The sequence below is a fragment of the Trachypithecus francoisi genome, unplaced genomic scaffold (genome assembly GCF_009764315.1).
Source record: "Trachypithecus francoisi isolate TF-2019V2 unplaced genomic scaffold, Tfra_2.0 Lachesis_group0, whole genome shotgun sequence".
In the NCBI taxonomy this organism is placed as follows: domain Eukaryota; kingdom Metazoa; phylum Chordata; class Mammalia; order Primates; family Cercopithecidae; genus Trachypithecus; species Trachypithecus francoisi.
The window spans coordinates 170,685,414-170,708,593 of NW_022681453.1; the positions used below are offsets into that span (position 1 = coordinate 170,685,414).

At 33.6% G+C, this 23,180-nt stretch overlaps 1 protein-coding gene and 1 long non-coding RNA gene across 2 annotated transcripts in view; one reads left to right on the forward strand and one right to left on the reverse strand.

Moving 5' to 3' along the window:
- ZNF385D (zinc finger protein 385D) overlaps positions 1–23,180 on the reverse strand; it is a 988,862-nt gene that overhangs the window by 783,626 nt on the left and 182,056 nt on the right. The window lies entirely within an intron of this gene.
- The window catches only part of LOC117084236, a 168,014-nt gene that overhangs the window by 87,782 nt on the left and 57,052 nt on the right, over positions 1–23,180 (forward strand). The window contains exon 2 of the long non-coding RNA XR_004437364.1: positions 2,214–2,327. This is a non-coding gene — a long non-coding RNA (uncharacterized LOC117084236). The remainder of the gene's footprint in view (positions 1–2,213; positions 2,328–23,180) is intronic.

The following is a 23,180-nucleotide window of genomic DNA, read 5'->3' on the forward strand; positions in this document are numbered from 1 at the left end:
CTTTATATTCTTAGGTTTTAATAATATGTATACAAAGCACCACAGGTGACAGATTTTGGCCATTTCTTTAAAAATAATTTCATTGAAAAAAATAAAATTTAATGTCTAAATATTCCCCACATTTTACAAACGTTGCTTAAAAAAACTTACTCTTCTGAAAAGAGGAATCCACCAATTTTGAATTCCTTATAGAGTCTCTTATAAAGCGTTCTTAAAATTGCTTTATCATGGAAAAAAAAGTACTGTATGGGAAGACATCAATCTAGTCCATTTCACAAAAGGGGAGTTGTAATTTGTATGATATATACAAATCCTAATGGAGTTTATAATTTTTATACAATTTTCTTGACCAACTCATAAAATGAAGGTAAACATATAACAAAGATTTATTATTTGTAAGAATATGATGATACAACTGCTACTGCAATATGTCATTTTGCAGAAAGCATTTAAAATCACCTTTATAAATGGTAAAAGGTTGTGGAAATCATGAATAAGCAAATATAGAGTAAAATGGGAAAAATACTGTACTAATGTCATGAGATTAGATACTGCTTACCTGGAATACAATTTCCAGAGACAATATCATAAGTCGATTTTAAAAGCACTAAAGTTAATTTGAAATAACTTAGAAAAAATGAAAAAAAATTATTAGGTGATTCAAAAGGTGGCTGTAGCCACACATTGCTGCCAAAGTTGCCTGTGCAGGATTTAAGTTAAATTGCTTCATAAAATTAAGAATAGTAATGAACCTTTATAGGCAAATATTTTTAAATCTCATTTTTATTCATAAAATTTATGAAAGAAATTTGGCCTTTTTTGGATGAAAAAATAAGTAACTTTTATTCAGCATTTCCTTGTATTAGAATTTAGAGAGTATTGCTTACATCTGTATATACATATATATGCATATACATATTGTATATATCCGTATAAATTGTACATATGTATATATGTATATAGATTTTATGTAGCATATTTGGAATACATATATATATTAATCAAATAAACTACTTCAGTAGTGAATCTTCCTCTAAGACTAATGTAGAAAAGTGTATTTTACTGTTATGGTAAAATATTAAATATATATTATCTATAATATACAAAATCATATTTATAGCATTAAGCATTTGAGAAAGTTATAGTGGGTTACAATATCTTCTACATTTCACTATTAAAACTGTAAATAGTTCACAGTTAGTGCTATAGAGTACCATTATAAAAATAATTTCGCTTTGATTTAATTCCCCACTAGAGTGCAGTGTGAATTAAAAATTAAAACTACAGCATCTGGAAATTCCCCAGACATAAAAATAGCATGACTGTAATTCTGTAAATATCTAACATACATATATTGTAACACAACATTCAGCTTCAGTGGTGTGTGTTTGCATATAGCACAGCTAACGAACTCACCAATATTTAGCCACACAACTCAGATATTAAAGATAAACGGGGGGAAAGTCACAGAACAGCAGATAATCTCAATTGTTTGTCTTTATTAAAAAGCATTAATTGTTTTACACAGTCTCCTAACTTAAATATCACTTAGGAACTTTCAAAATGAGAATATTTTAATTAGGAATATCTTACTTTTATGATAGGAAATTACATTATAGAAGACTACATAAGGCAAATCAAGGTTAATGGATTGTATTTCAAGTACAGTTTTTATCACATCCCAGCATCACACTAAATTTGATGGTCTCAATACAATTATGGCTATTACAAGGTGATGGAAGTCTTAACTGAGTATTTGCAGATTCACCTACAAAAATTAAGCCCACAGTGGCAGAATGAGATACAGAATGAAACTTTTAAATGCATTCCTTTCTCCCTTTTAAGCAGTAGACTTTTTAGAGTTGTAAGCTTCAAATCAGAATTTCTATTTTGAGTCCTCAGTTTCAAAAAGAAATTTTACCTTAATCTTCAAATGACTCACCATGAAAGCACTAAAATATTTTTGAGGCCAAATGGGAGCCCATAGCTTAACCTCAAAAATAAAAACAAAAATATTTTGCTAAAAAAGGTAAATTATTCAAGTAGAATCTACTACTATATAAATAAATCAGGTGTGTCTTAAATTTCAATATCACGAATGTATTCTTCAAAGTTTCAAAGTCCAACGGAAAATTGTATTACTATTATTACATTTTTTTAGTCAATGGTATGCAAATCTTTTCCTGTATTCTGACCTATTGTTCCTATTTTAGGAATGTTTTCTTGAATCAGTCATGCCATCAGGGCCTCCTTGGCAAAACATGATCCCCCTGGAGTTATGCCACACAGCATGTCTGCGATCACACCAGGGATGCTGAGGCTGCACTGTGAGTCCTGCTCTTGAATTCTCAGACCATGTTTTTTTAAGGTATTTTAAGCATCAACCCTATTTTCTTGAAAATGCACCAAATATCTTCGCGCTTTCAGCTAGTTCTACCCTACTTTGGATCTAAAACAGCTTATATAAAACTTAAGAATGGTTTGCCTCAAAAATTTCTGAAGACCTGAATTAGAGAATGATTGTTTTTATGTATATCTTGTGAAAAGTTATGCCAAGAAAAAAATAGGCACCCTACAAGCTATTGAAAAGTCATATGACAAATATATTTTAAGCACCTGCCCTGTGTCTAGCACTAGTTTAGCCACTTGGGATATTTGCATATCACATCACACAATATCCTAGTTCTCTGTGGAGCTTGAGAAGACAGAGATAATGTAGGCTAGACTGACTATGACTTTTAACAGTCAGTAATGCTAAGAGAAGAATTCTGATGAAGATTTCGGCTTGTAAATCTAGTAGCTATATGCTTTTATTCCGTTTTTTGTTGTTGTTGTTGTTGTTAAGAGACAGTTTTGCTTTTTCCCTCCCTCATTTATAATGCTTAAAGTCTCAGCTCTTTTTCCTTATCTCATTGATTCTGTCTTCTTACAATACATTTTAATACTTTGGTGATTTCAACTGCTGTCCATGCCTAGTCTTTTTGTAACATAGATTTTCTCATATTATCTGCATCCAATTTTTCCATAACCATTCTTATAAATGTCTTACTCTTAGATCAATGTTTCCATTTACAATTTTCTCCCTTTCATCATTAAAGGAGGAGAACAGGTACTAATGATGATTCAGGATATCTTCAGGCTATATGAGAATATTTTCTTATACCCAAATAAATTTCCCTGAAGAATTTGCGCATCCTAACTGTGGCAGATATATTCTAGGATAGCCCCTCTAATTTCCACCTTGAGTTAATCAGACCTTTCCACAGTCTGCTCTCCTGGAGGGTAGAACCTGTAACTTGCTTCTACCAATAGAATATGGTAAAGGTGATGGGATGTACATCATGAGTGGGATTATGTTACAAAAAGAGAGTAATGCCCATTTGGTGAGAAGAGATTCTCCCTCACTAACTTTGAAGAAGCAAGCTGCCAAAGCTTTTTCATGTTGTCTTATATTTCACTTCTACAATCTGAAAGAAAATGTGAGCTTATTATGAGTTTCCCTATGAAGAGGACTATGTGGCAAGGATCTTAGGGTAGTCTCTGGCCAACAACCAGTGGAAAAAAATGAGACCGTAATAAGCAGCTGAATACTGTAAACAAACATATGAGTGAGGAAGTGGTTCCTTCCCCAGTTGAACTATAGACAAAAACACATCCTGGCCTGTATCTTTATGGTAGCCTGGAAGAAGTCCTGGTTAGGTAATGTGCGGACCATTGCGCCTCAGAAATTGTGAGCTAATAAATGTGTGTTGTCTTAAGACATAAAATTTCTGTAATATTATTATGCATAAATACATAAGTAGTATACCAGCTCTCTTGCAATCATTAATATTAAAATAAGTAACCCAAACTTCCAAGGAAAAATATTTGTCAAGAAAATGTCTTAAAACAAATTACCACCTAACCAAAACCATGTTTTTTTGTTAAATTAATTAAATATCCCAGCTGTATCCCTAATTCCAAACATACTTGAGTAAAAGTTAAAAAACTCCCATATGAAGAACTTGATAACCTGATGCACATCCATGACAGACATAACTAATCAATTATGACAATCTTTCCTTCAGAGGCTGGATTTGGTTTCAAACACTCGGCACATTGCAGGGTCCACAAATTATTCAGGTTTACCATATAAGACAAAATTTATTTGCTATCCTAGATATACTGACGAATGTATCACTATCAAATTCGACTTAGAGAGAGTAGAAACCCACTAAAAAGATAAAATTAGGTAATATTCATTTTTCACTACAGTACTATTTAACATATTTTTCTATTACCCAAATAAGCTTGAAAGATTGTTTAATAAGTTTGTAGAACTCAATCAATCTAGACTGTTAAAAGAATCCAAATTGAAAATTACTTTGTTATAGCAGTTGTTATAAATAAAAATGTATTGCAGGGTAGTAAATTTAATATAAAAATAATTATACATATAGAGTTTTTTTCATATGTAGGAGACTTTAGTAAAGATTTTGTTATATTTATATTTCTCAAATGCATTATATTTAGATTTAAGCTCCAAATAGAAAAATTATGGATATGGATATAAATATAGATCTAAGAAAAAATATGACAGATTAAGTATTAGACAATAAATTTATAAATTTAAATTATAAAAAACTGGGTTTCTTAGACCTGAAAAGGCAAGGAAGAACCTTAATACAAATCTTAAAGCAAATAAAGAAATACTATTAAATGAAGGTGGTTTTTAGCTTCTGCCCATTTCTATTAATGAAAGAAACATAATGAGTTAAAACTATAGCATGAATAGTTAAGGTTACATATAGTATTATTAAGAGAGGAAGTTCCTTGGACATTTTTCCTTTTTATTTTTCATAGATATTCATCTAACTGGGGTAGTTAAAATTAAATTATCTTAAAGGTAACAGTATGCATTCTGCTCCTCTTAAGTGCTTTGATTTTCAGAGAATGAGAATTTTTTTCGTTTTGTTTTGTTTTTTTAAATTTGAGATGAAGTCTCACTCTGTCACCCAGGCTGGGGTACAGTGGCGTGATCTCGGCTCACTACAACCTCCGCCTCCCGGGTTCAAGCGATGCTCCTGCCTCAGCCTCCCAAATAGCTGGGACTACAGGCACACGCCACCATGACCAGCTAATTTTTGTATTTTCAGTAGAGACGGGGTTTTACCATATTGGCCAGGCTGGTCTCAAACTCCTGACCTCGTGATTTGCTTGCTTCAGCCTCTCGAGAATGAGAAGTTTTAAAACCAAGGATTCTTTATGAAAGTTACTTGTAAAAGTATATTTCTATTGTGTCATTAATACATATGTTTTCATTTAAAAATGGGTTTAGTAGATTATCAAACTATAATTGCCCTTTTGAATGTTGCTTTCTAATTAAAATGGGTAACTTGGCAAAATGGAGGTCTTAGAACTATTAGTTATTTTTTTACCTTTTTTGTGCTTTAGTGTTTTTTTTAATTTAGTTTTTAACAATTTTTTTTGCATTTTTTAATATTTTACTCTTATTGCGTGAAAGAACTGTTAATTTTAAAAAGTTCCATTTTTTATTTAGGTTAAGATTTAAGAAATGTAGGGCACAAAACCGTGAGTTTCACTTTGTCAGTATGTGAATTTTAAAGTAAATATCAACTCCAATTCTCCAGTGAATTCAAAGATCACTTTTAGGAGTTCTGATCATTAATCTACTTACAGTACTTGTATAAAAAGCAAGGATTATCAAAATGTGCTGATTCTAACATGTTCAAGTTGTGTGGCCTCCAGCAAACCCTTCACCCCTCTGACTGTTCTCCCATTTGTAAGAAGGAGGTGGAGAAATGATCTTCGTTGCCTTCTAATGCAATGAATCCTGGCCCGCTTGGAAAAGTGGTATTTCACACTCACGTTCATGGGACCATTATTGACCTCAGTGCAGCATGGTGTTTTGTCTTTAAAATATATCTTACAATTTGTTGTTTGCTTTGACTTCAAGGGAGATAAATCATTTCAACATACATTTTTAGAATTTAATTTTCCTCTAATTGTGGCAGATCTCAAATCTTCAACACTGTGTGTGTTAATTGATACAACTTTTGCTTTTGATGATGCTCTCAGAATTCAGCTACACAAGCAAAACACTTGATGGTACTAGAGTTAAGGATAGACAAACGGGACCGGGTACAGTTGCTCATGGCTATAATCCTGGCACTTTGGGAGGCCGAAGTGGGTGTATCACCTGAGGTCAGGAATTCGAGACCCGCCTGGCCAACATGATGAAACCCTGTCTCTACTTACGAATACAAAAATTAGCCAGGCGTGGTGGCAGGTGCCTATAATCCCAGCTACTCGGAAGGCTGAGGCAGGAGAATCGCTTAAACCGGGAGGAGGAAGTTGCACTCCAGCCTGGGTGGCAAGAGTGAAACTATGTCTCAAACAAAACAAAACAAAAAAGGACAAATGGACTACACTGCCATGAAGTTCCTTCACATGCTAAGATGCTATAGATTTGTGGTTCCATAGATCTCCATTTAAAAAATTTGTAGTGGTGTCACCTGGCCATTTTTTAAAATCTTTTTTTTTAAAAATCCTGCCTTATCCTGAGTTTTTAGGTAGGTTAAAATATGTTTTAAGTAAACATGAATTTTCTTCCAGAAATGCTGAAATCAGGAGATACTTTGCTGTACATTGAATATTATTATTTACTATCAACTTCAGTTCATTATATCTATACTCTACCAATGAGAGAGCAATCTACTTTACCCGATCTAAAATTCCCGTGATAAAAATGGAAAAGTTTGTGGAAACTTTAAAATTGTAAATTTCAACTAATAAATGTATAGATTAATAATCATCGGGGACAGAAATTAAATACTAAGAGAACATTTAAGTCAAATTAAATGACATAGTAGACAAATGTTTAGATATAATATTGTCAGTGTCATACAAATTTCTAATTCAATGGTGCTCTTTAGTAAAATAACTTTTATTGCAGGCTTAATAAAAGCTAAACTACAATTTTATGTGCAAAAACCATGGAGAGTGGCAATCTTTTTTTCCTAAAACAAATAATACAAGTATTTAAATATGATCTACCCATTCAAAGTTCACTTTCTTTCTTTCTTTTTTTTTTTTTTCAGACAGAGTCTCACTCTGTCATCCAGGCTGGAGTGCTGTGGCGTGATCTTGGCTCATTGCAACTTCCACCTCCTAGGTTCAAGCAATTCTCCTACCTCAGCCTCCCGAGTAGCTGGGATTACAGGCACCTGTCACCATGCCCAGCTAATTTTTGTATTTTTAGTAGAGACAGGGTTTTACCATCTTGGCCATGCTGGTCTTGAACTCCTAACCTCATGATCTACCCACCTTGGCCTTCCAAAGTGCTGGGATTACAGGCGTGAGCCACCATACCCAGCCCACTTTCTTTTTTAAAAATAAAAGATTTCTGTCCCACCTGGAAAAGCACCCTGGGGAGAAAGATGTTATTTTGTCTGAAACCTGTGCAGAGAAAGGGATATTATTGCTGACTCTATTGTAGATTTAACCATGTGTTAACTCGATAACTTTCTTTATTGCATGACAGGACAGTGGCAGAAGGTGGCATGAAAGAGTAGATCTCAACTCAACTCACGTTGACTTGTTTTAGCTCAACTGTTAATAATATTTTACTAAAATTGTATATAGGCACAAATTGGGACTTTCCTAGACAAACACTTACACTGTCTTAAATTATGTTTCCAAATTCTACCAGTTTTGCATTCTGATTGCTTAATTAAGCAAGTTTACTTCACGTAATTGGAGTTAGAAAGTGAGGTTTTTCTTTAGGAATTTCAAAATAAGAAAGGTCTCTGAAGAATTAATCTTTGAAATCAATACATACTGTGTCAGAAGAAAAAATTGCAAAGTCATCTTGGAGAGAAAGATTGCTCCCAGACCAGCATGAGTTCAGAAGTAATTTGACGTAACTTGAATAAACACATCGAGAGACATGAAGAAATACTGATTTGAAGGAAATGGTCAACCATGGAAACACATGAACAAGCCAGAGAAGGGAGTGTCACCTGGGTCTGTTAAAGCACTCTTCAGTGGAGACAAGTCTTGTAGTGAAAACTTGGCTAGTGGCATGACCATCTCTGTCGCCGGAGATGTTGCAGCTGCCATGTCCTGAAGTTATAAAATTATTGTTTCATTTCACTTTACCTGTCCTGATTTCATGACCATCATGCAACCTTCTGATTGTGATCTGACTTTCCTTATAAGTCTGTATACAACAGGGGGCAAATGAGCTTGATCATAAGAATTTGATATATTTTTGATCTTATGAGAATAATTTCCTACTGAAATCCCAGCATCTTACTTTATTTCGTGCTCTTACTAGATAGGTTAGAACCCAGTATTCATAAAATATGTCTTGTTCAAAACAAGTATTTAGAGTCTAACTGGCACCAATACCATATTTGAGACTGTTCATAATCAACTGGTATTTTATGAAGGACATTAATGAAAATATCAGTATTTTTAGTGTTTGTTTATAAATAAACACTTATATAATGTTACTAGCTACGAATGCTAATTCACTTAACCCTCAAAGCACTGCCAATAAGGTAGGTACCGTAATTATCCCCAATTTACAGATGAGAACATTGATTCACAGCCAGTAAGTGGCAGAACTGGGTTTTGAACTCAGGCTCTGGCTTTAGAGTCAGGGCCTTATGACATCCTAGATTATAACAAATGAGGAGATCATACAATCTAAAATCTTCCCACATATAAAAAGACATGAACAAATTCTTCAAAAATTGCCAGGCCATTCTTCACTAATGTTTCTTTGTTTCTTTGTTCGGTACCTTTTTCTAGCATCAACTTTTAACTGGCATCTCGTACTGTGGAAATACACTGCAGTCATTTATTTAATCGAAGTCTATTAAAATAAGAGTGCTAAGCACTAATCAACACCATATGTTTTTCAATGAACTGGTGATACACATCTATTTCTCAAGCTCATGATAACTAATGGAGCACTTTGGGTGGTTTAAACTATTTAAGACCATAATTAATTTGCAGTGAGCTGAGATCTGGCCACTGCACTCCAGTCCGGGCGACAGAGCAAGACTCCGCCTCAAAAAAAAAAAAAAACAACAACAACAACAAAAAAAAAATTTAGAAAAATCAACTTATAAGAAAACTTTTCTATGGTGACTTTTTTCTCTCTCTCCCTCTCACCCTACACACACACACACACACACACACACACACACACACAAAGACATGTATGTACTTTTAAAATATTACGTAGATATTCCATTTCATTCTTTTTGTAAGGAGAGTGAAGTTAGTGATGAAACCAGAAGGGAACAAAGTTATCATGAGGAATACTTACACATTTTACTCAAAGTAAAATTCAACATTAAACTTGAAAGCATTATAATAGATATATATTTAATTAAAATTAGGAAATATTATTTTAACATTGGTTTATAACTTGTGGAGTAAAATAAGTAAAATAGCAAAGGAGGCTCAACTGTGCAGAATCGTATGTCTGACAGCAGTGATAGCTGTCCACAATAATGTAGAGTTGTCACTGGGATGCAGTTGGCCACTGAGAGACTTTCTTTCCCAGTCTTCCTTTCTCCCAGGGTAGCTGTGGTAGGCAGAATGATGCAAGCTCCACACACAAGAATATCCACACCCTATTCTCCAGAACCTCTGAATATGGCAAAGGGTATGTTGTATGTTATTAAGTAAGTGGGTCTAGACATCGTGCACGTTGTTAGAATTCATGAAGTTGTAATCAATAATCCAAACTTCACCTTTCAATACCAGAAATGGAGTGTACACAGGAATCATGGAGGAAAGATGGGAAAGAAAGAGCCCTAAGAGGCAGAAACCAAATTTTCAAAGTTTATTCTGTGGACAAAGACAAAGCATTAGATTTATTTTAGTAAGTAAAATGATAGATTTGTAGTTTCATAAGATACTGCTTACAACACTATGAAGAGAGACTTGGAGTGGAGAGATGAAAGACCAATGGCAGTTAACACAGTATTCCTGCTAAATCCTACCTATAATAGTCTTGCCTCATATAGGAAAGTGCATTGGAAGAAACACACAGACTCTGCTATATGTTTTAGCAAGTTATTGTGTGAATGTGTTTACATACAAATATGTGTGCATACTTTTTTTTTTTTTTTTTTTGAGATGGAGTCTCGCTCTGTCACCCAGGCTGGAGTGCAGTGGCGTGATCTCGGCTCACTGCAAGCTCCCCCTCTCAGGTTCACGCCATTCTCCTGCCTCAGCCTCCCGAGTAGCTGGGATTACAGGTGCCCGCCACCACGCCCAGCTAAGTTTTTGTATTTTTAGTAGAGACGGGGTTTCACCGTGTTAGCCAGGATGGTCTCGATCTCCTGACCTCCTTATTTGCCCACCTCGGCCTCCCAAAGTGCTGGGATTACAGGCATGAGCTATCGCGTTGGGCCCTGTGCATACTTTTAAAAATATTTTCAAATATCTACAGAAATATCTTCTCATGGTATTAGGAACTTCTTGGTTTTAAGCATTTCTATTTCATTTCTTTTTTTATTTTCTCATAAGGACTGGTAGTTCATCTGTAACACTGGTTACAAAGACAAGTGCATAAAAATAAATATCCAAATGGCATTAGAAACAATCCAGCTGGATTGCTGCTGAGCAGAGAATATACGCTGATTTAGAGCAAGTTCTGTTAGAAAGCCCAACAGCCTTCTAGGCTTAGCAGAAAAACCAGCATTTCTTTCTTTCTTTTTTTTTTTTTTCCTTCTTCATTAGGTGTACAATCCATTCCTTAACTAGTAACTCCAACATTTCTACAGTTTTTTTTCAATTGGAATTCTTGTCCTTTAGGGTTAAGTTTTTCTCATTACTAAAGTTGGCCTCAAGGTCATCCCTGAGTTCTTATGAACTGTCTTTCTCAACTGGGATTCTGAGAGAGGATCCATGAGGCATGCCCTATGGCACAAACTCCAAGTGATGGATTAACTTCTCTCTTACCTATCCAGAATGGCATAGATATGAACCATACATGGGGCAATTGAGAAAATGTGACAAATCGTGTCTCCTGTGGTTCAGATGAGAAAACCAAACTAACTAAAGCCTAACACACACACATACATTGTTTTCCTCAGTCTATACCTTGAGGTTTTATATAAAATATTAATTTCACAGACTTACAACAATTCATAGTATTCAAACCTCTGTTTAGAGGTGCAAGTGAGAATTGAGGGGAGATTTGAATCAGGAATAAGGGAACCCAAAGGAGGAAGAAAGAGAAGAAAAAAGGAAGGTTCAATATTATTGGGCAAATTTGGACTGGTTTGTAGATTTGCAGATCTAAAGTGTTAATAAATGGTTTATTATTATCTAGAAAGAAGCATTACAGAAATACATGCCTTTATCTTCCTGCTCACCACCAGAACTCTGATATTTTTAGATTTGTATGCCTTGTATGTTAGGTGATGACAATAAGCCAAATTTAAATAGCTCAAAGTTATTTTGCTTGGCATACCGCAAAACAGCCATTAATAGACACAGACACGGGCCCAGCGAATTCTACGTTGCCTCGTGTCCTACTGAAAGTGTCCTGTTGTTCATTAAGCACAAGCATTTCCTTCCAAATAATATTAGGATATTCCAGAAGTGAGCTCTACTTACAGAGCTATATATATGCTAACCCTCATGTACCATCTGTTATTCTTTGCTAATTCTAACACACTTTTGCCCTGATGTGTTTGCATTATTTGGAAAAATGAACACTTACCAATTAAATTCAACAATAAAAATGGCCCAGCGGGTGTAATGAAGCAATAAAAAAACAGTATTCTTGGTAAGTGTTGCCATCACAGTTTGAGATTTTATATTGCTGCTGAGGAGTAATTTCTAAAACAATTACTTGTGGGCAAATATATTAATAATATTCAAATACAGTCCAAGTTGAAAAGCAAATGTACATGATGGGAAATTTTAAGTTCAGACTGACGTTGTGTCCATGATATGGCACATCCCCTAGGCTCACGTGCTGCAGTATGTATTAATTTTATTCCAAATCTATCCTCTGATGACAGTGCGTTTACAAGGTATAGTAAATAGGTTTTATTGCAGATAATTCTTTTCTGTTACTCATCTAGTTTTAAATTCATGTATTAGTAACCTTAATTGCATTTCAAATGAGTGGAAAGTGCCTTTTGAAGTGTCTAGAGGAAATTTTTCCAAATATATGTGTCAAGAAATTTATCGTGGTCACTGAATATAATGGCTAGCAGCCCCAAGTTCATAAACTAATTGCTAATATCATTAAGTTCTAAAGGTCAAGGTTATATAAATACTAACCTAGTGATATAGGAAAAGCCCACTAGAACCATCAGGAATAACCTGGTATTGAAGGAAAATTAAATATTCACATACAAACCTGTCCTCTATGAATAAACTTATACTTCTTTAGTATTTTTTAGTGAACCTGCAATCCTTGAAACATATCCATACACAGGAAATATAAGTTGTATAACAAAGGTACAGGATATTTTTTTTCTCTTTACACTAGATAGATTTCCATTCTTGTAATTTGGGGTGTAATTTAACCTAGTTTAACATGATAAATCACGTGACCTACCAATTCACAATAAGTATAAAGGATACTCTGTGAATTCCTAAAATGTAAAATCACCTCCGAAAAATACCTAAAAGTCATATTCAAACAACATTTTCTCCCTTAAATTACGTGACTCTTGTTATTCATCTATAAGAAGTATGTGTGCTTTTAAAGAAATTGGCAGTAATTATTGTTTAACATGGTGAATTAAGTTAAATACAGCATTCTTTTAAAAAAAATAAACATAGGAATTCCACAGCAGAAATTGCTTTTTCTATTTTTAATTGGGTTAAATAATTATTATTGGTCTAATTAAATATATTTTTAAATAGTGTGCCATATTGACCTTATAAGACAATTTTGCCTAATGTGATCATTTAGAGGTGTTACTAGAGCATATTCTTCTTTTAGAGCTAATTCTAGGTGTAGAATATGTATGATAAAATATGAACATTCTGTTCTTACTAAAGATCTATTATCTTTAAACATTTAAGCTGATGAAGTTATTCTTCAAAAATTAAGAGATGCTAATACAATGTGTAGGACTTATACTTGCAAAACAGTAATTAATGAATAAATGCTTTTATGCATATTCTAAAGAATCATAAAATAAAGACTATCATTAAAATATTTCAGGGAAGGAATATAATAACATTAAAAATTACCACTTTATGAGAAAACAAGGAAAATGTACCATTATCTTTACTTACTCCTGATGCTCATTAAATAACTCTGATATACCAATCTATAAAAAAATAAATAATTTCCAGATTCTTCGAACAAAGCGTGATTCCTCTTAACTCTGTCTTGTTTAGGAATTGACATAATGATGAAGAGGATATGATATTTTTCTGCTCTACCCTGAAATGGCTCCATCATTCATCTCTTTCTCCATCCCACTTACGCAAGTGATTTCTTTCAATGAGAGCACACTGTCGCTAACCTCAGGGTTTAGAAACATGGCCCTAAGACTAACAGATTGCAGTGACTTAGTCCAAAGGAGGACATATGAGCTACACCGGGTCAGAGAACTTCTGAGAGATTTGGTGTTCAGATGCTGAGAGTTGCTTTCTTTTCCCCTGATTCGCAAGCTGAGATGTCTGCATTGACCTGCCAATAGCCTTTGTTTTCCCAGAACAAATAAATCATATTGTAGCTTGAGAAAATGAAGCTGTTTTAGCCACGTCTAAGATTGTTCCTACTGAACCTCACCTCTTGGTATTCATGCTGTCATGTAGTCTCCTTCCATAATAGTCTCCTTCTAGTCTCCTTCCATAATAAACAGGGCTAACATATGTAACCAATAGCATACATTGCAAAAATAATCGTGTGTGACTCCTCAGGCTAGTTCACAAGATTTCTGCCTTACATTCTCTTGGATCATATCTCAGGGAAACCAGCTGCCATTTTGTGAAGACACTCAAGCAAGCCATGTGTGAATTACCATGTTAAAAGTGGACCCTCCAAATCCAATCAAGCCTTCAAGAGATTATTGATGTCATGGCCAACAACTTGACTGCAACCTCATAAAAAAACCTCAGCAAATGCTTCCTAACTAAGCTTCTTTTGAATTCCAGACCTATAGAAAATGTGTGAGATAACTGTTCTTCAGCCCAGCCAAGACCCTAAGAAGATGGGAGTGGAATTTTGCCTCCCCTGCACAAATTCTTGCCATGACTTAGTGACACCTTTAATGAACCGAGCACTGGGTTAAAATTTTCTCTAATTCTTAAATAACTCTGCTAGGTAGCTTGTCATTAAAAACGGGGTTTTTGACAAAGGTTTATTTAATACCAATGGCCAAATTCTTTCCACCATGACTCTACAGTTCCTAGTTTCATATACTTACATTAATCTCAGATAAGACAAGAGTAACTGTTTGTAACACTCTTCATTCAAAGAAAATTCTTAGTTATCACAAATTAAATTTTAATTGTTTGAAAATTAATAATTCTTTCTTATGAATAGTTTGTATCTCAGCCACATTGAGGGAGTCCTTTATTTGACACCTTCCTTCAATATTTCCCCTCCAGGCAGAATAAACTCTTTCACAGTATAGCCTTTATTAATTAAAAATGGCTTTCTCTTCCTAACAGATTATAAAATGTTGAGACAGTAATTTGAGCTTAGTCGTTGTTTGTACATACTTTTCTATTATAAAGTGATACAATCATACCAATTTTGAAATAGATGAAAAAAATTAAAACCTTAAGCTAGTTACTCACTTATTTTCCCAAAACTTATTATATATGATATTAACAAATATTACATTTGGAAAAATATGAGTTAAATTAATTTTAGCAGAATTATTTCCTGTAGTAGATCTTAGAATCTTTACTGTTTTGGTTTGTATTGTAACTTCAAAATTGAAGATTATGTGCAGTTTTTCCACTTTATTTGACCACTGAACTCTTATCACAAAGCATCTGGATTAGTGTTCCATGAAACTTTGGGAATGAGTTCAGTATTCTATTATATATTGGGGCTCTTCTCACTTTTGTAAATAAGTCCAAGATGAATATCCTGAGGCATTTACATTGTGTTTCATATGTTTTGGGAAATTCTAGGGTAAATACCCAAAGCCTCAAAGATATAAATATCGTTTCAAAGATTACTGAAAACTTAAGTTTTTCATCTATATTTTTAAATGGCTTTCAAAATGATTATAACCACGTTTAGAATAGAATCAAAGCATGGGAAAGCCAGTTTTATCGAACTCTTATCAGCATTAGGCAGTGCATTTTTTTCCCTTAATTTTGCTAGTGAAACAAGTGGAAAATGAAAACTCATAGTTATGACTATTTTTATTTTTGATAGGAGGTAGAACACTTCTTTGTATGTTTTATTAGAAGTTCCTCTTTATGCAATATATACTTCCAAACTTTACACATGTATGCATGGTAACTTAGAAGAATTATTATTTTAAGAGTTTTATAATCTCTTATGCTTAGTATATCTCAACGATTAGATTTTGATTATTGATAATTTTTTAAATTAAATTCTAATTTTGCATAAGCTATTTTTGCCAAAATTAAAGTATTAGTCATATACATGGGCGCTATTTTACTATTCCTTCCGTATTACAGATAAAAGCAAACTCTATTTACCCTAGGGCTTTCTTGTTGTTTTGGATTTTTTGAATTAAAATTTAATTCAATCTGATAGGTATTTTTGTGCATAGTATAGAGTTAGTCCTTAAATTTTCATTGTCCCTCAAACAGCTAACCGATTATACTAAGAAGATTTATTTTTTAAAATCTTATTTTTCCATTTATATCTTTTGTCTTTAATCCACTGCTTTTAGTTTTCAATTAACATACAGTAGAATTCACTTTCATTTGTGTAAAATTCCATAAATTTTAACATATATTTACATTTGTGTAACCACCAATAAATTCAGTACATAAAACACCGCATCACCCCCCAAATCTTCCTTGTGTTATTCATTTGTAGGCATACCCATTTTACACCTGGCAATTACTAATCTGTTCTATATCATTAGTGTTTTCTTTTCAAGAATGTAAGTAGAATAAAAAAGTGTGTGCCCCTTTGATACTGGCTTTTTAACTCAGGCTGATGCTTCTGAGATACTTCCAAATTATGCATATTAATAGCTTGTTCTTTTTGTTACTGAGTTCTCCACAGTATGAACATACCACAATTTGCATATTTTTTCAGCTGCTGAAGGACACTAGGGTTTTTCAAAAATGTTGGTAATTATAAATCATTCATACAGGCTTTTTTTGTGAATATAAGTTTGTATTTATCTAGAGTAAATACCAAGGGCAATATTTTGGTCCTTATATGCTTAACTTTATAAGAAACTTCAAATTTTTTCCCTCCAAAAAAGTATTAGTTTGAATTTCTACCAGCAATTTATGAGAGTTCCAATTGCTCCACATTGTCATCAGCAGTTGGTATCATAAGGACCTTTTAAAGTTTTAGCCATACTAATGGTTTCTAGTGGAATCACACCGTGGTTTTAATTTGCATTTCCTTAATGACTAATGATATTGAACAGTTTTTCTTAACTCATAGTTTAAAGGAAGAAACATATTTTAATGTGTTTATGTGCCATACATATGTTCTCTTAGCTGAAGTATTTGTTCAAGTCTGTTGACTGGAGTTTTGACATTTACGTATACACATTCACACAAACATATATGTGTATATATGTATTTTTCTAGATATAAGTCTTTTGTTGTCAGGGCCAGCCTAAAGGCCACTCATTAATTTTTTTTCTTTAATGTAGTATGCTTTTTATGTCATATATAATAACACTTTTCCTGATCCAGTTCATGAGGATTTTCTTGTATATGTTCTACTAAAAGTTTCATAGTTTTACATTTTGAAATCTATGGTCCAAAGATTATGGGCAACTTACAGGTTTTTATTTATATTCTCAAATTTTCAAAAATGACTATACTTTTTATGCTACTAACAAAGCATGAGGATGCCAGTTGTATTGATCTCTAGCCAGCATTAGATATTATATATTTTTTCATGTTTGTTTGTTCATTGCAGCACTATTCACAATAGCAAAGATATGGAATAAACCTAAATGCCTATCAGTGATAGACTGGATAAAGAAAATGTTAGACATATATGCCATGAAATATTACACAGCCATAAAAATGAACCATATCATGTTCTTTACAGGGACATGGATGGAGCTGGAGACCATTATCCTTAGCAAACTAACACAGGAACAGAAAACCAAATACCACATGTTCTCATTTATAACTGTGAGCTAAATGATGAGAACACATGGACACACAGAGGAGAACACCACACACTGGGGCCTTTTGGAGGGTGGAGGGTAAGAGGAGGAAAAAGATCAGGAGAAATAACTAATGGATAGTAGGCTTAATACCTGGGTGATGAAATAGTGTGTACAACGAACCCAATGACACAGTTTACCTATGTAAAAAACTGCAATTGTGCCCTTACACTTAAAAGTTAAAAATAAATAAATGTTTGCTACTTGAATAGGTGGAAAACAGTTACAGCTATGTATGTAGCTTTTAAGTATTCTTATTTGCATTCTTATTGCTATACCAACTGTGTTTGGTTCAGCATTTCACAGGATCTTCTTTGTCATTGTTTTACTTCATATCTTATGTTTATATTTAGAGTGTGTATTTTGTAAAAATAGAAGGATTGTCACTTGATTATATTATTTACATTCAATAACACATATTTGAATTTAAGTCTATGTTCTATTTTCTATTTTCTCCTTTCATTCTTTTTTCTTTGTCTTGCCTTTTGATTGAACTATTTTGTTTTTATTGCATTTATTCTCTGTTATCTTGTGGTAATACTGTAGTTTATTATTCTTTTATTTCTTATCCCAGAGATTACAGTATCTATCCTCTACTTATTAGAGTCCATTGCAGATTGCTAATTTTACCATATATTGAAAAATTCTAGAACATTTCAACACTTTGATTTCGCTCATTTTTCACTTGTTTTATGTCATCATTTAGTATAATTCTACATTTGTTTAAACCCCAAAATACACTGTTGTCATTTTAAAGTTTTTTTTTTTTTTTTTTTTTTTTTTTTTTAGTTTTACTACACATTCGCCCTTTTGATGATTATTTCCTCACTGTACTAATTTGCTTTTATCTGAGATTATTTTCTCTCACTCAAGTGATTGTCCTTAATATTTATTGAGAATGGGTCTGCAGATGGGAAATTTTTTCATTTTTCTTTGCCCAAAAATATCTTAATATTACTTTTATTTTTGAAGGATGATTTCAATATATATATAATCCATTTTGGTCGGTCTTTTTATTTCTCAATTTGTAAATATTATTCCGTAAAATTTGGCTTCCAATTTTTCTGTTGAAAAGTCAGCTTTCGGATAATTTTTCACATAATTTTTAGTCTGATGTTTTATTTTCGTTTTTCCCTTTTAAAGGCGGAATTTTTTAAAACACATTTGGTGTGATTTTTGAATTTATTCTGCTTGGTGTTTCTGAATTTGTAATTTGACATATTTTGTCAGTAGTAGAAAATTATTGGGCAGCATTTCTTTAACTATTACTTTTATTCTAGGCTCCTTCTCCTCTTCTAGGACTCTAGTTACACCTGCATTAGAACTTTTCACGATGAACCACATATCTGTATCATTTTTTTCCTGTATTTTTCCATTTTTGTTTCCTACCCATGATCTATTCCAGATATTTTAATGAGTTGTTTACAGCTCATGAAATCTCTCCAACTTTGACCAACTGACAGTTCGAGTCATCTGTATTTGATTTTGACTTATGCGGTCAAAATGGTGAAAAATGCTTATAAAATTTATAAACTACTCCAGAAGATGTTTGCCTCTTCCGGGGAATGGGCTTTGGGCCCTTACTCCTAGAGTGCAGGTATTCAGGAGAGTCAGGTGAAAGTCTGGAGCTCTACCCAAGCTTTTTCTCCATACCATAAACTTCAGTGTTTTTAACTCCTGTTGTATGAGTCAGCCAGATACTCTCCTTATAATAGCACCTTCCTTTCCCCTGCATTCTGTTCAGATTCTGGGACTCATGACCCTGCATGGTTTAGGACAAGACAAATGTCTTGATGAACAAAAGCTGCTTAAAATATCTACCTTACTTCATTTTGGTTTCCTTTCCTGTAGCATCTTTCCTTCAAAAGTCTTGCTTTCCTTTATTGTGCTCAGACTTCAAACAGCTTTTTGCTGGCGTTTTATGTAGCTTTCATAGTTGTGTAGAGGGAAGATTGGCTTCATATGACCACTTTGTCATAGTCAGCAGGTGATGTCCCCTTTTGCTTTCTAACCTGTAAATTTGTGTATTGCTTTTCAACACGTATGTATTTACGAATTCTCATATACAATTTTTAAAGGAAAATAAATGGTTTAACAATCAGGATTAAAAATGGAGAACAGACATAGAAGCTGTGTATACAATAATGCAGTTATGAGAATATTTAAGACAAGAGACTCAAACAAAGAATTTCTAGTAGCTGGATTTGGCAGGTTTACCTAGTAAGTTTAAAAGTTAAGATTAAGTTTAAAGATGAAGATTGTATATTTAGAAATAAGAGGACAATAATATTCTCAATTTATGATGTTGAGGCAACCACTGATATTTGCAGCAAAAACATATTAGGGTTGACTTGTGAAAGGATTTTCAATGAGAGAAAGCTTCAAGATAATTAATGATCTGGTACAAAGCATTGTGAAAGAAAGCTCTAAGTTTTTTATACATGGGAAATAATTGATGAGACCTCGTTTATAGAAATACACTTTCACAGAATAAAGAAAACGAGAGAAGTTAGGTTTTCTAATATTATTGAATTGTAGGTCTTTGTAAATCAAGAACATTTTTTAAAATTTATCTCAACCAAAACCTGGCCTTGACAAGTTTAAAATCTTTCAGACCTTTAATATTGGCTTTTTTTCTCACATTTTATGCTGATACATAATTTAAACAAATGACTACATATTTGTAATACTATTACAAAAATGTGTAACTGGCAGGAAGGCATGGTAAGTAAACAGACATTCACTGTAAAATTAAACAACGGAGTAAATAACCTTTCCCCAATCTTCATATATGAGATCTTGCCCCATCATTAACCTTCTTAAGTTAGATTTTACCACTTCTTTTAAAGAGAAATCAACTGTTATTAGATTCATCATATTCCCCTCATGCTACACATTCACTGAAAGACTGAGCAGCAACTTCTTTACTGAATGGAATTGCTATACATTTCAATAAGTCTGTCTTCTTTAACATCTGCAAAATACAAATTCTACATAAGTCTCATGATTGTTGATCTTTACAAGTATCTCTCCTTATTGACTGGTCTCATGTTTTACTTCTGCTGATTTGTAACTCTCAGAATCTCTTAGCTCTGAGATTTGAAAAGAAGGCAAAATGCTATCTCCTTATTGACTGGTCTCATGTTTTACTTCTGCTGTTTTGTAACTCTCAGAATCTCTTAGCTCTGAGATTTGAAAAGAAGGCAAAAAAACTAAACACACAAAAAACGTAATCTAATCTCCACATTGCTTTTGCCATTTTAAGGTCTGAAGTTTTTGCTTCTGTCTCCTCCACCCTGCTTTTCATCCCTTTGTTTCACCAGGCTATAATTGTCTGCCCAATGTAGATTACATTTTACATCTCAGATCAGAGAAACGTGTGGAAGGAAATGCAGAAGTTAAAAATAACATGATTTGAATGTTTTATTCAATGCATACTTAAATAGGCAACATCATTAACAACACTGACAATACGACTGAATGCAAAAGCTATCCAAAAAGAGAGTGTTTGCCCCTGCAAAACAACAAGATGCTAGGCCATGGAAATGTTAGCTTCAATGCTTCACTTGGCAGCTTCCATAGAGTCAGGAAATTTGGCGTTCTGACTTCAAGTGTAATATTACTGTAGAAGTCTGTAAAGTACACTACAGAAGGGAAAAAGGAAGGGAAGTGGCACATATGGATTGTTACTACTGGAGGAGAACTGTGCTAATCCCAGAAGATTTCTTTTTTTATTATTATTATACTTTAAGTTCTAGGGTACATGTGCACAATGTGCAGGTTTGTTACATATGTATACTTGTGCCATGTTGGTGTGCTGCACCCATTAACTCGTCATTTACATTAGGTATATCTCCTAATGTCATCCCTCCCCCCTACCCAGTCCCCACAATAGGACCTGGTGTGTGATGTTCCTCTTCCTGTGTCCAAGTGATCTCATTGTTCAGTTCTCACCTATGAGTGAGAACATGCGGTATTTGGTTTTCTGTTCTTGCGACAGTTTGCTGAGAATGATGGTTTCCAGCTGCATCCATGTCCCTACAAAGGACACAAACTCATCCTTTTTTATAGCTGCATAGTATTCCATGGTGTATATGTACCACATTTTCTTAATCCAGTCTGTCATGGATGGACATTTAGGTTGATTCCAAGTCTTTGCTATTGTGAATAGTGCCGCAATAAACATACGTGTGCATGTGCCTTTATAGCAGCATGATTTATAATCCTTTGGGTATATCCCCAGTAATGGGATGGCTAGATCAAATGGTATTTCTAGTTCTAGATCCCTGAGGAATCACCACATTGTCTTCCACAATGGTTGAACTACTTTACAGTCTCACCAATAGTATAAAAGTGTTCCTATTTCTCCACATCCTCTCCAGCACCTGTTGTTTCCTGATTTTTTAATGATTGCCATTCTAACTGGTGTGAGATGGTATCTCATTGTGGTTTTGATTTGCATTTCTCTGATGGCGACTGATGATGAGCATTTTTTCATGTGTCTGTTGGCTGCATGAATGTCTTCTTTTGAAGATTTCTTATTGTTAGCCTCATTGTTCCGATGGAAACACTGTAGTCAAAAAATTTAAGTAAATTTCCTAAAGCAGCATACCCTTTTAAAGGCCTAAATTTAAATGAGGTATGGCTAACTGTAAGGCCAAAAACTGAAGAGAATACCTAGTCAACAAAATATATGCATATATGTGGTATATGGGTGAAATTTATGAATTTTTAAACTGGATAAAATGTGAAATTTTATAAAAAGGGACCCAAACAATAACAATAGCAATACTACTTAACATTATGAATGCTTATTATATTCTAGAAACTCTTAAAAACTTTACCTCCTAGATTTATTTAATTATCAAAAAAACTATTAAATAGGCACTAATATTTTTCCTATTTTATAGGTGGAGACTGTGTCAGCACAGAAAGGTTAAGATCATACAATTAAAAGCTGTCAAAGAGAGAATAGGAACATCTGGAATCCTTGCCCTAACCATTGCAACACAGAGCCATAGGAGCCATAGGATAATTTACATATCATAGATTAGGAAATTAATAGAAAGAGGTCAATTCACTTTTCATTTAAGTTTTGTCATGGCAAAGTCAACTGAGAGAAAATTAAATAATTTATTTTGCTTTATTCTTAATTCTTGAAGTTTAAATAATATCCAAACACTGTTTTCCACTCCTGCAACCATAAAAGGTTTTTACTTATATGTGAAAAAATAGTAAAAGTAGCTATCCTGATTTAAATATGTTTCCATATATATATGAAAGCTCTAAGTCTTTCATACATTGGAAATAATTGATGAGCTCTTGTTTAGAGAAACACACTTTCATAGAATAGATATAGAAAAAAAAAGAGATAAGTTAGGTTTTCTGATGTTATTGAATTGTAGGTATTTGTAAAGCAAGAACATTTTAAAAAGTGTATCTTAACCAAAACATTGCCTTGACATGTTTAAATTCTATCAGATGTTCCATATTGTTTTTCTCTCACATTTTATGCCGATACATAAAATAACCCTCCCTCAATCTGTGGCAGTGCAGCTCATAGCTCCAAAAGAAACCTGTCCCTTCCACTTGAGGAGAAGAGAAGGAAGACAAAGGGGACTTTGTCTTGCAACTTGGACACCAGCTTAGCCACAGTAAGATAGGGCAGTGGTCAGAGTTGCGAGGTGCTCATTCCAGGGCCTAGCTCCCAGATGACATTTCTAGAAACACATTGGGATAGAAGGGAATATGCTGCCCTGAAGGGAAGAACCCAGTCCTGGCAGGATTTATCACCTGCTGACTAAAGAGTCCCTGAGTCCT